Raw genomic sequence first — 14,627 nt, 5'->3', positions numbered from 1 at the left:
GGGCATCGTAGAATAAAAAATGGTTCAAATGGCTCTGAGCGCTATGGAACTCAACTTCTGAGGTCATCAGTCCCCTAGAACTTAGAACTACTTAAACCTAACTAACCTAGGAACATCACACACATCCATGCCCGAGGCAGGATTCGAACCTCGACCGTAGCGGTCTCGCGGCTTCAGACTGTAGCGCCTAGAACCGCACGGCCACTCCGACCGGCATCGTAGAATATATCAGGCTAACATCGACTTCGTTAAACTCAGTAAACTGATTCTGTTACTCGCTCCTGTGAATGGGAACGCGTTATGCAGATCTTGGTATCACTCGCGTCCATCTAGAAAAGTTTTTACTGAGTTTAACGAAGGCGATGTTAGCCTGATATATTCGACGATGCCCTTTGGCTACACTGACTAAAGGATCCTTCTAAGAAATACCAAATTAAGATAACCTGAAGATTCCCTAAATAATCCGAAACGCGTAGTTGAAAAATAAAAATAAAAAAAATAAAATTGCAACCAAGACTGTTTTTAACCAATACTGTTAAGCAGTGGTTTGCTGTATGCCACATACGGACTGGAATAGATGAACTATATTATACACAACAAAGTTTTTACGGGAACCTTCGATGCGCAAGTGTCACTCGCACTTAACCGCATTTTTTTCTTTTCGTATGACGCGAAGGTTTTTTGTGTATTCTTCATGTTTGTATTGTAGGCTATTTACATTTAATCAGTTCGTGTGATGTATACACCATACGCAACATAAATAAATGCTGATGAAGACTCGAAGCATAAGAGTTTCTAGTTCAGTAGAGGTGCGCGATTTTGCATTTGCCCCCCGGCACTCATCCGCCTATCAACCGGTCGCAAATAACAGCCGGCGATAAGATAGCACGCGATTATCGACCTCAGTAGTTTTCGTACTTGTCTAGTTGGCGACACCGAGTGCTGAAGAAGACTGCTTCTATTCGGCATCCTCTGAAATTAAGAGGCAGCGATTTTCGTGCCCTTTTTTGCGCGATTCGGGCGAGGGAGTTCCGGATGCGGCACGAGAGTAGAAGCAGCGCGACGTGCTGGCCTGGAGGACGCTGCGTGGGCGCAGATCGCGTCGCCACCGCAGGCCACGCCACGGCACGCGGCCAGCGACAAGGCAGGCCTGTCGATACGGCCGGCGGCCGGACATGCTCCTGGCATCCACCGCCAATCCTATAGAGGCGGCAAAGGACGAAGGGCGTTCAATAAGTAATGCAAACACATTATTTGTCGGACATTTTACACTACTGGTCATTAAAACTGCTACACCACGAAGATGACGTGCTACAGACGCGACATTTAAACGACAGGAAGAAGATAATGTGATATGCAAATGATTAGCTTTTCAGAGCATTCACAAAAAGTTGGCGAAGGTGACGACACATACACCGTGCTGACATGAGGAAAGTTTCCAACCGATTTCTCATACACAAACAGCAGTTGACCGGTGTTGTCTGGTGAAACGTTGTTGTGTAACGAGGAGATATGCGTACCATCACGTTTCCGACTTTGAAGAAGGTCGGATTGTGGCCTATCGCGATTGCGGTTTATCGTATCGCGACATTGCTGTTCGCATTGGTGGAGATCCAATGACTGTTAGCAGATTATGGAATCGGTGGGTTCTGGAGGATAATACGGAACGCCGTGCTGGATCACAACGGCCTCGTATCACTAGCAGTCGAGATGACAGGCATCTTATCCGCATGGCTGTAACGGATCGTGCAGCCACATCTCGATCCCTGAGTCAACAGAGGGGACGTTTACAAGACAACAACCATCTGCACGAACAGTTCGACGACGTTTGCAGCACCATGGACTATCAGCTCGGAGACCGTGGCTGCGGTTACCACTGACGCTGCATCACAGATAGGAACGCCTGCTATGGTGTACTCAACGACGAACCTGGGGGCACGAATGGCAAAACGTCATTTTTTCGGATGAATCCAGGTTCTGTTTACAGCATCAGGATGGTCGCATCCGTGTTCGGCGACATTGCGGTGAACGCACATTGGAAGCGTGTATTCGTCATCGCCATACTGGCGTTTCACCTGGCGTGATGGTATGGGGTGCCATTGTTTACTCGTCTCGGTCACCTCTTGTGCGCATTGACGGCACTTTGAACAGTGGACGTCACATTTCAGATGTGTTACGACCCGTGGCTCTACCCTTCATTCGATCCCTGCAAAACCCTACATTTCAGCAGGATAATGCACGACCGCATGTTGCAGGTCCTGTATGGGCCTTTCTGGGTACAGAAAATGTTCGACTGCTGCCCTGGCCAGCACATTCTGCAGATCTCTCACCAACTGAAAACGTCTGGTCAACGGTGGCCGAGCAACTGGCACGTCACAGTACGCCAGTCACTACTCTTGATGAACTGTGATATCGTGTTCAAGCTGCATGGGCAGCTGGACCTGTACACGCCATCCAAGCTCTGTTTGACTCAATGCCCAGGCGTATCAAGGCCGTTATTACGGCCAGAAGTGGTTGTTCTGCATACTGAATTCTCAGGATCTATGCACCCAAATTTTGTGAAAATGTAATCACATGTCAGTTCTAGTATAATATATTTGTCCAGTTAATTTCCGTTTATCATCTGCATATCTTCTTGGTGTAGGAATTTTAATGGCCAGTAGTGTAGGTTCAAAAATTAAGGAATTAGTGGTGGGACATCTTGAAATATTTGCGCTTCAGCTGCTATAGTTTCGTGAAGTTTTGACTGGTGTCGACTCTATACGTAGCCATTAAAATAGCGTCTGTAACGGAAGTGCGTTCCATGCACAGAGCTGGCTCTGAGTTTCTTTTGGCGGAAAGCCAGAGCCTCGCAGACATTCAGAGGCGCTTGCAAAATGTCTTCGGAGACCTGGTAGTGATGAAAAGCACGGCGAGTTGTTGGGAAAGGCGTTTGTTATCGATGCAGAAAGGTCCGCAGATCTGTCCGATCTCCCGCCCAGCGGCCGGCTGCGCACATCCGTGAGTCCTGTAGCTGTGGAACGTGCGGACACTCTCAATCGAGATGACCGACGGATCACAATGAAAGACCTCGCTGCTCAACTGGACTTCTCTGTCGGTAGTGCTGGCACACTCGTCCACCAGATGGGGTGCCGAAAGGTGTCTACCAGCTGGGTTCCTCGCCGCCTAGGAGAAGACCATGGGAGCTACGAAGGAACTGCAAGCCCGTTACGAGGCTGATCGCGGCACTCTTTTTGTCGAACATCGTCACAGGAGGTCATTTCGAACCGGAAACCAAACGGCAATCCATAGAGTAGCGCAGCACCACTTCTCCACCGAGGAAAAAGTTGAAAGCAGCGTTCTCAGCCTGTTTGTCCCATTGAAGGATGTATTCCGCGAGAAGCAGTACTTGAATGACGGCGTGGTTATTGATCCAGCACTAATTTGGCTCGACCGTTGACCAGTAGAGTGGTACCATGAGGGCATACAGATTCTTTAAGTACCGTGGCGTAAGGCCATCACATTCGACGGAGAGTACATTGAAAAACCGGGTTTTGCAGCCAAAACAATGGGGAATAATACAGTGTATTGGAATCCTGAATGAAGCGAACCTGCTGTCGGAAAACAAGTGTTGCATTATTGACTTTCATTCTGTACTTTTTAGAACACCAATTTGAAATCGTTCAAGGCTTTCAAAAAATATTGAAAAAACAGTACATTCTTAATTCTGGGAAACACATATTTTTTTACACTTTGCATTTATGTAAAACTGCGTGAAACTTATCACATACATTCATACGTGACACTTTAAACTTATGCGAAACCATTTGAAATTTCCGCCGTTAATAAGAAAATTGGTATAAAAACAGTTTCAAACGCCAAATGAACAACAGCTGTGTTAGAATTAATGGTACTTCCGAAAATCGATGGACAGCGTGTGTCTTTAGATACTGTGGAATACAAGAATTCAGTTTTTGCCGTTATTTAAATGTAAGTTTACTTTGCATTTATCACACATGACAATCGTTACAGCCTTTACAGTTAGAGCCTTTGACGTTGTTCTCTTCTCATTCCACATTGACCAGTGATTAAAAGGGTCTATCTTATATCCTTTGGAAGCTACAATAATCCATTATATTTAAGCCTGTTGACCTCTGTTGCATCTATGTTAGCTGATCTATCTTGCTTTTCGCTCCAGGACGAAGAGTTTGAGCAAATTAAATTCTAAACTTCTTCTGGTTAATTGACATGACTGCTGTTCTTTTTTCAGTGAGTACGCTTCTGTAGACAATCCACAAATTTATTATAGTTCTAACAGTCAGACAGAAAAACAAACGTAATGCCGGCCGCGGTGGCAGAGCGGTTCTAGGCGCTTTTGTCCGGAACCACGCGGCTGCTACGGTCGCAGGTTCGAATCCTGCCTCGGACATGGATGTGTGTGATGCCCTTAGGTTGGTTAGGATTAAGTAGTTCTAAGTCTAGGGGACTGATCACCTCAGATGTTAAGTCCCATAGTGCTTAGAGCCGTTTGAACCATTTTTGAAAAACAAACGTAAGTAGAATTGTTTTGACCCAATCCTTATATGATGTTTGCCAGTGTTGCTATCTAATAAATCTGCATTTCCCATATGTGAGTTGTAAATAGAAACAACGGCAGGACGTAGTATCACTGTGAGTGCTCACTTTTCACTTCACGTTTTGGCAGCTCGCCGACAAAAGTAGACAGAAAAGAGACAATACTATTGTCTTATACAAAATGGAGGACATGTCCACTTTATCAACGGTAAAAATGTGTTCAACAGAATACCCACGTACGTTTTCTTCAGTTCCCCTTCATTTTGAAATTCTCAGCTTGGGTTGTTCCCACACGCTGAATCTCTATCTTGACTAGGTATACAGCTAGACTCTTAGAGATATAATATCTATCAAAATAGATCTTTTGGTTCTGTTCCCTTGGAATATCCCTTGCGAGACGAATTACGACGTCTCTCGATGCTCCAGCACCAAGTTCGCTATGAAATAAACCAATTTGTTTGCTTTTTTTTTTCAAATGATTTGATTTCTCTGTATCTTTCGGCGTTTTTCAGAAGCTTGTAGTACCGGTTATCAGCAACAAGTTCGTCATCTCTCAAAAATTATCTGATTTATGTGTAGTCTCTCCAGTAGTCTCGCTATCACTGTCGTGCAGATTTCAGATCATTTACGGTCATAGTAGGATCTTCATCCGAATCGTGAAATTCAATGCCACCTTCACTGTCAGACGGAAATTCTAGGCCCGTGAATTCTTCACAAGTCATCACTTTACGTCGTCCGTTTTCAAAGGTCGTGAATGACTCCATCACAACACTCGAAAAAGCAAGAGAGACCAGAGAAAAACAGAATGAAGAAAACACAAATCTGTTATCGTTGGAGTGAGGGTAGGAGAATTACTACACTTTACTGCACATATGCACACAAAATTGATTCATGTAGTAATACGAGTTGAACTGAAAAGAATGCTCTCCAAAGATTATGGAAGCACTCGCAGCTAGCAGCCGGAAGCACTAGCAATGATGGGTGTATAAAGAGCGTCTGGGGGACGCGGGAAACAGTTGTTGTGATGTGGAAACTGAGATATTTACCTAGCATCCAAAAGGTCGTGATCAGTAGCTTTCAGGTCAAAGATAGAAGGATTTCCGAGACGGCTAAGTTTTTAAACTGTTCGCATGCCGATGTGGTTAAAGTATATCACGCAAGGGAAAATCGTGCTATCCTAAACCGGCGCCGAGGCTACTGTAGAACATCAAGGACCACAGACGTTAGGGGTGATCGACTGCTGCGGAGATGTGTACAGGCGAACAGATGGTGCAACGTTTGAGCAGCTGACCACCCAGATGAATGAAGGGGCTACCGACACTGTCTTCTCAGCGACTGCTCGGTGAGCGCTGCCCGCAGTAGGTGCGTGGTTCATGCACACATGCTGACTGCTGTTCATTGGCAACGAATGCTGGAATTGACATGCCAGTACCCGAACTGGCTCTACACTGAGTGGTGATAGGATTCGTTTACAGATAAATCACGATTTATGCTCTTCGGACAGATGGCCGTTGGGCGACTACGGCATGAATTCAATCAACCTTCGACAGTCGTCGGAAGGCCCCAGGCCAGATGAGGGAGCGTGTGGGAAATATTTTCGTGACATTCCGTGAGTGATCTCGTCATTCCGGAAGGAACAATGGATCAAAAAAAGTATACATCTATCTTGGGGACCATGCCCATCTGTATATGCAGTTGCTTTTTTCTCGGCAGTATGGCATCTACCAGCAGGCCAATGCAATGTGCCCCGCAGGTCGCGGTATATGTGCATGGTTCGAAGTGCACTGAGATGTGTGAGCCGTGCTGTGGCTCGCGATGGTGCTGTTTGTAGGTTTCTGTCCTCTGTTGGAGGCCAGACCGTATCGTTTAGTTGACATGGTTGCGGTTGTTTGTCTTCTCCTCGTGTTGACTGACGCCACTTGGTTTCGCAAGTTTTGTCTGTCCGCTAGTGGCAGCAGCGGCGGTTATCGGTATGTAGTAACTGTGACCCTATCTTTGGGGCGACGTCGTGGTTCTTCCGGGTCGTGTTCGATTGAGGAGTCAGGAGGAGCCAGGTTTGCGCAGTGCGTGCACACGCCGGGACCGCTGGTGGTGCACATGGTCTGCCGGATCAAAGGCCTCTGGCCATGAGGGTTGCACGACCTCGTCGTAAACCGGATCCTGCAAGTTTTGAGTTGAGTGAATTTGGATTCAAGAAGAGAAACCTCCACCATTGTGATCTTGCGATTCTCCAGTGAGTTGGGTTGGTGTTGCTGCACATAGTGCTGCCGTGGTGAAGAGCAGCGAGTGGAGTGCTTGGGGAAGGCAGATCTGATTAGCTTTCCTGGACTTCTAATGACTATATTGCGTTCAGTTTGTTACTATTTATTAAGTTCAGCCAGCGGTATTTTTCCTGCCTCGTGGCCCGCTAACGCCCCAGTTACCTGCCCTGGGGGTTAGTGTATGTAACGGCAGTGTACTTTTCCTCGCCTTGCCGCTGCTGTCCAGTGAGGTGTTTAGTTTTGACAGCTTTCTTGATTGTAGGTTGGTTGGCGATTTTTATACTCTGGTGGTAGTGATTGCTTTCTCGTTCCAGGCGCTCTAAGCACAGTATTCTGCGGGCGGAGTCCAGACCGCCGGTTCCGGCTTTGGCGTATTTTTACACCTTTGCATTTGGTTTATTGGACGTCAGGTAGCATCAGCAAGATTATCATTAGTCATTCTTTAGACTGCTACTAGTCCGAGTTACCATCTTGTGAAGCGAATGCAACTCTTGGCTGCCTATGTTATCGCACGCGAAAGTGTTTTTGCAGGACCTACTCAGAGGTCGATTCCTGGTTCAAAAATGTTAAAACGTGTGTGAAATCTTATGGGACGTAACTGCTAAGGTCATCAGTCCCTAAGCTTACACACTACTTAAGCTAAAGTATCCTAAGGACAAACACATACACCCATGTCCGAGGGAGGACTCGAACATCCGCCGGGACCAGCCGCACAGTCCACGACTGCAACGCCTGAGACCGCTAGGCTAATCCCGCGCGGCTCGATTCTGGTGCACCGTCTGTGACTGGCCCTTGTGTTTTATTATTGAATTTGCTGTTTTATTGTATGTTTCTAATTTTTTATATAATTGCCATTCATGGCGTTACAGCAGGTTTAAATGACTGTGCTACCAAGTTTACCATCATTTTGTCTCACCTGTTTGTTGGTTAGTCGCTTGTCCTTTTAAATTAACGTTTGTTGTCGTATTTGCTGTTTTACTGTATATTTTTAAATTTTTTTTGTATAATTGCCATTCTTGGCTTAACAGCAGGTTTAAATGGTTTTGCTACCACGTTTACCATCATTTTGGCTCACCAGTTTGGTGATCAGTTGCCTGTCTTTTTAAATTAACGTTAGCTATTGCATTGCTGTTTTACAGTATGATTGTCAATTTTTTTTATAATTGCCGTTCTTGGCGTCAAAAGCCTTCAGCCATGACTGGTTACTTGCCTTAAAATTCTAAATGGGATCACATTGGCTTGTTTTTTAAACGTTATTGGTTGTGTCTGTATTTTATGCTCATTTGGTAAATTGTAACGCACTGAAAGCATTATTAATTACACAGTTTTTTATGCCTTCGTTAATAACGTGTGATGTCTTTATATATTGCTGAGTCTGTAATCACCGTTTTAAAATAAATGTGTGTAATTGCAAAAGGCAACCAATAGTAACTGATTACGGCCCCGTCCACAATCGTAAGCGAATCCTGCCTTCCTTGACTACCATATTTCAATGGGTTTATAGTGTTCCCTGGCCACCACTCTCTCCGGATCTAAACCCAGTCGAGAGTCTGTTGGAGCACCTCTTTCGGGCTGTTCTCGCCATGAAGCGTCCAACCGGTGCAGTTGGCCACGAACTGCAGTTGCCATGGCCATCCCTGTCGATACCTTCCAAAATCTCACTCAACTTCTTGCAGCGATACGCACTGTAGAAAGTCGTTAGTGAGGTTTCTGACGAATGGTAAGATTAATGCGACTGCACAGAGTATATACGAGTACGTAACAATAAACACAGGTTAAAATACAGAAAATCAGGGACAGCAGTAGAGACAAAACATTTTCCTCACACGTGTAATTTAGAAATTTTGGGGACATTGTTATATGCTCATTGTTTTTTTCTGTAAGTGGACAGTGCACTTCAAGTACCTTGTCTATGTTATAACCATAACGAGCTAAGAGTATAAGTACAGTAAAACCTTGTTTTTAGGCCTCCAGATTTTTCGTTCTCCTGCCATTAACTGTTATTTTCTGTTGGTCCAGTCGTGAGTACTGTTCTCTCAATTAACTATGTTTTTACCATTAAACATGTCGTGTGGATGATATTTCGCACAGTTTTCGCTTTTGAACCTCTACCACAACCTTCAAACGTTGATTTTAAAATCTGTTTATGCGGAAACTACGTGTCTCATGCACAACCTATAATTTAGTGCATTACTGTACATTTTTAAGGTTTTACTTAATTTTGGCAAGGTTTGTGTTTAACGCCCTTTGTTGTTGTTGTTGTGGTCTTCAGTCCTCAGACTGGTTTGATGCAGAACTCCATGCTACTCTATCCTGTGCAAGCTTCTTCATCTCCCAGTACCTACTGCAACCTACATCGTTCTGAATCTGCTTAGTGTGTTCATCTCTTGGTCTCCCTCTACGATTTTTACCCTCAACGCTGCCCTCCAATGCTAAATTTGTGATCCCTTGATGCCTCAGAACATGTCCTACTAACCGGTCCCTTCTTCTTGTCAAGTTGTGCCACAAACTCATCTCCTCCCCAATTCTATTCAATACCTCCTCAGTATTTATGTCATCTACCCATTTAATCTTCAGCATTCTTCCGTAGCACCACATTTTGAAAGCTTCTATTCTCTTCTTGTACAAACTATCGTCCATGTTTCACTTCCATGCACGGCTACACTCCACACAAATATTTTCAGAAATGACTTTAAATATGATGCTGGCAACAATCAGAGCAAAATGCCTCGGACCTTTGGAGGTGACGGAGTCCCATCTCTAACTGACAAACCAGGGACTCCAAAGATACGACTTGGCAAACAAATGGTAATGAGATGGGGAGCTATTAATATCAATGGGGGCTACTCTGGGAAGAAGGTACAGCTGACAGAGGCTGCAAGTAAGATGGGGCTGGACGTTTTAGCTGTTAGTGACATTCGGGTAAGGGGTGAGAAAGAAGAGGAAGTGGGAGAATACAAGGTCTACCTGTCAGGAGTCAAAGCAGGAATAGCACAATGGGGTTTAGGGCTTTATATCAGGAAAGAAATGGAACCCAGCGTAGTTGCAATAAGGTATGTAAACGAACGACTGATGTGGATAGATTTGACAGTGTCTAGCAAGAAAATTAGGATTGTGTCAGTATATTCGCATTGTGAAGGGACAAATCAAGATAAGATGGATAGTTTTATGAGGCACTCAGTGATGTAGTTGTTAGAGTAAAGGACAAGGACAGTGTTCTGCTCATGGGTGATTTTAACGCCAGGATTGGAAATCGAACAGAAGGGTATGAAAATGTTATGGGTAAATTTGGAGAGGATATGGAGGCCAACGGGAACGGGAAACAACTCTTGGATTTCTGTGCCAGTATGGGCTTAGTAATCACAAACTCCTTTTTTAAACATAAGAACATTCACCGCTATACTTGGGAAGGCAGGGGAACCAGATCTGTCATTGACTATATAATAACAGATCAGGAATTCAGGAAGGATGTGAGGGACACACGTGTATTCAGGGGATTCTTTGATGACACTGATCATTATTTAATCTACAGTGAAATTGGGATTGTGAGGCCGAAAGTGCAGGAGGTCAGGTCCATATGTAGGAGGATAAGAGTGGAGAAACTTCAGGATAAGGAAATCAGGCACAAGTACATAACAGCGATCTCAGTAAGGTACCAGTTAGTTGAATGTAGTCAATTACAGTCATTGGAAAAGGAATGGACAAGGTACAGGGACACAGTACTAGAAGTGGCTAAAGAATGTCTTGGAACAGTAGTGTGTAAAAGTAGGATGAAGCAAACAGCTTGGTGGAATGATACAGTCAAGGCAGCCTGTAAAGGGAAAAAGAAGGCGTATCAAAAATGGCTACAAACCAGAACCCAGGTAGACAGAGAAAGTTATGTTGAAGAAAGAAACAAAGCCAAACAGATAATTGCGGCATCCAAGAAGAAACGGTGGGAAGACTTTGGAAACAGGTTGGAGACTATGGGTCAAGCTGCCGGAAAACCATTCTGGAGTGTAATTAGCAGTCTTCGAAATGGAGGTAAGAAGGAAATGACAAGTATTTTGGACAGGTCAGGAAAATTGCTGGCGAATCCTGTGGATGCCTTGGGCAGATGGAGGGAATATTTTGAAGAGTTGCTCAATGTAGGTGAAAATGCGATTAGTAATGTTTCAGATTTCGAGGTAGAATGGGATATGAATGATGGTGGAAATAGGATCACATTTGAGGAAGTGGAAAAAATGGTCAATAGATTGCAGTGCAATAAAGCGGCTAGGGTGGATGAATTAAGTCGGAACTCATCAAATACAGTGGAATGTCAGGTCTTAAATGGCTACACAGGATAATTGAAATGGCCTGGGAGTCGGGACAGGTTCCATCAGACTGGACAAAAACAGTAATCACACCAATCTTTAAACATGGAAACAGAAAAGATTGTAACAACTATAGTGGTATCTCTTTAATCAGCGTTGTGGGTAAAATCTTCTCAGGTATTGTTGAAAGGAAAGTGCGAGTATTAGTTGAGGACCAATTGGATGAAAATCAGTGTGGGTTTAGGCCTCTTAGAGGTTGTCAGGACCAGATCTTTAGCTTACGGCAAATATTGGAGAAGTGTTATGAGTGGAACAGGGAATTGTATCTATGCTTTATAGATCTAGAAAACGCATATGACCGGGTTCCTAGGAGGAAGTTATTGTCTGTTCTACAAGATTATGGAATAGGAGGCAAACTTTTGCAAGCAATTAAAGGTCTTTACATGGATAGTCAGGCAGCAGTTAGAGTTGACGGTAAATTGAGTTCATGGTTCAGAGTAGTTTCAGGGGTAAGACAAGGCTGCAACCTGTCTCCACTGTTGTTCATATTATTTATGGATCATATGTTGAAAACAATAGACTGGCTGGGTGAGATTAAGATATGTGAACACAAAATAAGCAGTCTTGCATATGCGGATGACTTAGTTGTGATGGCAGATTCGATTGAAAGTTTGCAAAGTAATATTTCAGAGCTATATCAGAAATGTAAGGACTATGGTATGAAGATTAGCATCTCCAAAACGAAAGTAATGTCAGTGGGAAAGAAATATAAACGGATTGAGTGCCAAATAGGAGGAACAAAGTTAGAACAGGTGGACGGTTTCAAGTACTTAGGATGCATATTCTCACAGGATGGCAACATAGTAAAAGAACTGGAAGCGAGGTGTAGCAAAGCTAATGCAGTGAGCGCTCAGCTACGATCTACTCTCTTCTACAAGAAGGAAGTCAGTACCAAGACTAAGTTATCTGTGCACCGTTCAATCTTTCGACCAACTTTGTTGTACGGGAGCGAAAGCTGGGTGGATTCAGGTTACCTTATCAACAAGGTTGAGGTTACGGATACGAAAGTAGCTAGGATGATTGCAGGTACTAGTAGATGGGAACAATGGCAGGAGGGTGTCCACAATGAGGAAATCAAAGAAAAACTGGGAATGAACTGCATAGATGTAGCAGTCAGGGCGAACAGGCTTAGATGGTGGGGTCATGTTACACGCATGGGAGAAGCAAGGTTACCCAAGAGACTCATGGATTCAGCAGTAGAGGGTAGGAGGAGTCGGGGCAGACCGAGGAGAAGGTACCTGGATTCGGTTAAGAATGATTTTGAAGTAATAGGTTTAACATCAGAAGAGGCACCAATGTTAGCACTGAATAGGGGATCATGGAGGAACTGTATAAGGGGGCTATGCTCCAGACTGAACGCTGAAAGGCATAATCAGTCTTAAATGATGATGATGATGATGATGATGATGACGACTTCCTGACACTTAAATCTATACTCGATGTTAACAAATTTCTCTTCTTCAGAAACGCTTTCCTTGCTATTGTCAGTCTACATTTTATATCCTCTCTACTTCGACCATCATCAGTTATTTTGCTCCCAAAATAGCAAAACTTTAAGTGTCTCATTTCCTAATCTCATCCCCTCAGCATCACCCGACTTAATCTGACAACATTCCATTATCCTCGTTTTGCTTTTGTTGATGTTCATCTTATATCCTCCTTTCAAGACACTGTCCATTCCGTTCAACAGCTCTTCAAAGTCCTTTGCTGTCTCTGACAGAATTACAATGTCATCGGCGAACCTCAAAGTTTTTATTTCTTCTCCATGGATTTTAACACCTACTCGAAATTTTTCTTTTGTTTCCTTTACTGCTTGCTCAATATACAGATTGAATAACATCGGGGAGAGGCTACAACCCTGTCTCACTCCCTTCCCAACCGCTGCTTCCCTTTCATGCCCCTCGACTCTTATAACTGCCATCTGGTTTCTGTACAAATTGTAAATAGCCTTTCGCTCCCTGTATTTTACCCCTGCCACCTTCAGAATTTGAAAGAGAGTATTCCAGTCAACATTGTCAAAAGCTTTCTCTAAGTCTACAAATGCTAGAAATGTAGGTTTGGCTGCCCTTAATCTACACACCTGGAAATGGAAAAAAGAACACATTGACACCGGTGTGTCAGACCCACCATACTTGCTCCGGACACTGCGAGAGGGCTGTACAAGCAATGATCACACGCACGGCACAGCGGACACACCAGGAACCGCGGTGTTGGCCGTCGAATGGCGCTAGCTGCGCAGCATTTGTGCACCACCGCCGTCAGTGTCAGCCAGTTTGCCGTGGCATACGGAGCTCCATCGCAGTCTTTAACACTGGTAGCATGCCGCGACAGCGTGGACGTGAACCGTATGTGCAGTTGACGGACTTTGAGCGAGGGCGTATAGTGGGCATGCGGGAGGCCGGGTGGACGTACCGCCGAATTGCTCAACACGTGGGGCGTGAGGTCTCCCCAGTACATCGATGTTGTCGCCAGTGGTCGGCGGAAGGTGCACGTGCCCGTCGACCTGGGACCGGACCGCAGCGACGCACGGATGCACGCCAAGACCGTAGGATCCTACGCAGTGCCGTAGCGGACCGCACCGCCACTTCCCAGCAAATTAGGGACACTGTTGCTCCTGGGGTATCGGCGAGGACCATTTGCAACTGTCTCCATGAAGCTGGGCTACGGTCCCGCACACCGTTAGGCCGTCTTCCGTTCACGCCCCAACATCGTGCAGCCCGCCTCCAGTGGTGTCGCGACAGGCGTAAATGGAGGGACGAATGGAGACGTGTCGTCTTCAGCGATGAGAGTCGCTTCTGCCTTGGTGCCAATGATGGTCGTATGCGTGTTTGGCGCCGTGCAGGTGAGCGCCACAATCAGGACTGCATACGACCGAGGCACACAGGGCCAACACCCGGCATCATGGTGTGGGGAGCGATCTCCTACATTGGCCGTACACCACTGGTGATCGTTGAGGGGACACTGAATAGTGCACGGTACATCCGAACCGTCATCGAACCCATCGTTCTATCATTCCTAGACCGGCAAGGGAACTTGCTGTTCCAACAGGACAATGCAAGTCCGCATGTATCCCGTGCCACCGAACGTGCTCTAGAAAGTGTAAGTCAACTACCCTGGCCAGCAAGATCTCTGGATCTGTCCCCCATTGAGCATGTTTGGGACTGGATGAAGGGTCGTCTCACACGGTCTGCACGTCCAGCACGAACGCTGGTCCAACTGAGGCGCCAGGTGGAAATGGCATGGCAAGCCATTCCACAGGACTACATCCAGCATCTCTACGATCGTCTCCATGGGAGAATAGCAGCCTGCATTGCTGCGAAAGGTGGATATACACTGTACTAGTGCCGACATTGTGCATGCTCTGTTGCCTGTGTCTATGTGCCTGTGGTTCTGTCGGTGTGATCATGTGATGTATCTGACCCCAGGAATGTGCCAATAAAGTTTCCCCTTCCTGGGA

This window comes from Schistocerca piceifrons, chromosome 6 (assembly GCF_021461385.2).
Source record: "Schistocerca piceifrons isolate TAMUIC-IGC-003096 chromosome 6, iqSchPice1.1, whole genome shotgun sequence".
NCBI classification, from domain to species: domain Eukaryota; kingdom Metazoa; phylum Arthropoda; class Insecta; order Orthoptera; family Acrididae; genus Schistocerca; species Schistocerca piceifrons.
The sequence above is the reverse complement of the archived record's forward strand: the minus strand, read 5'-3'. Positions refer to the sequence as shown.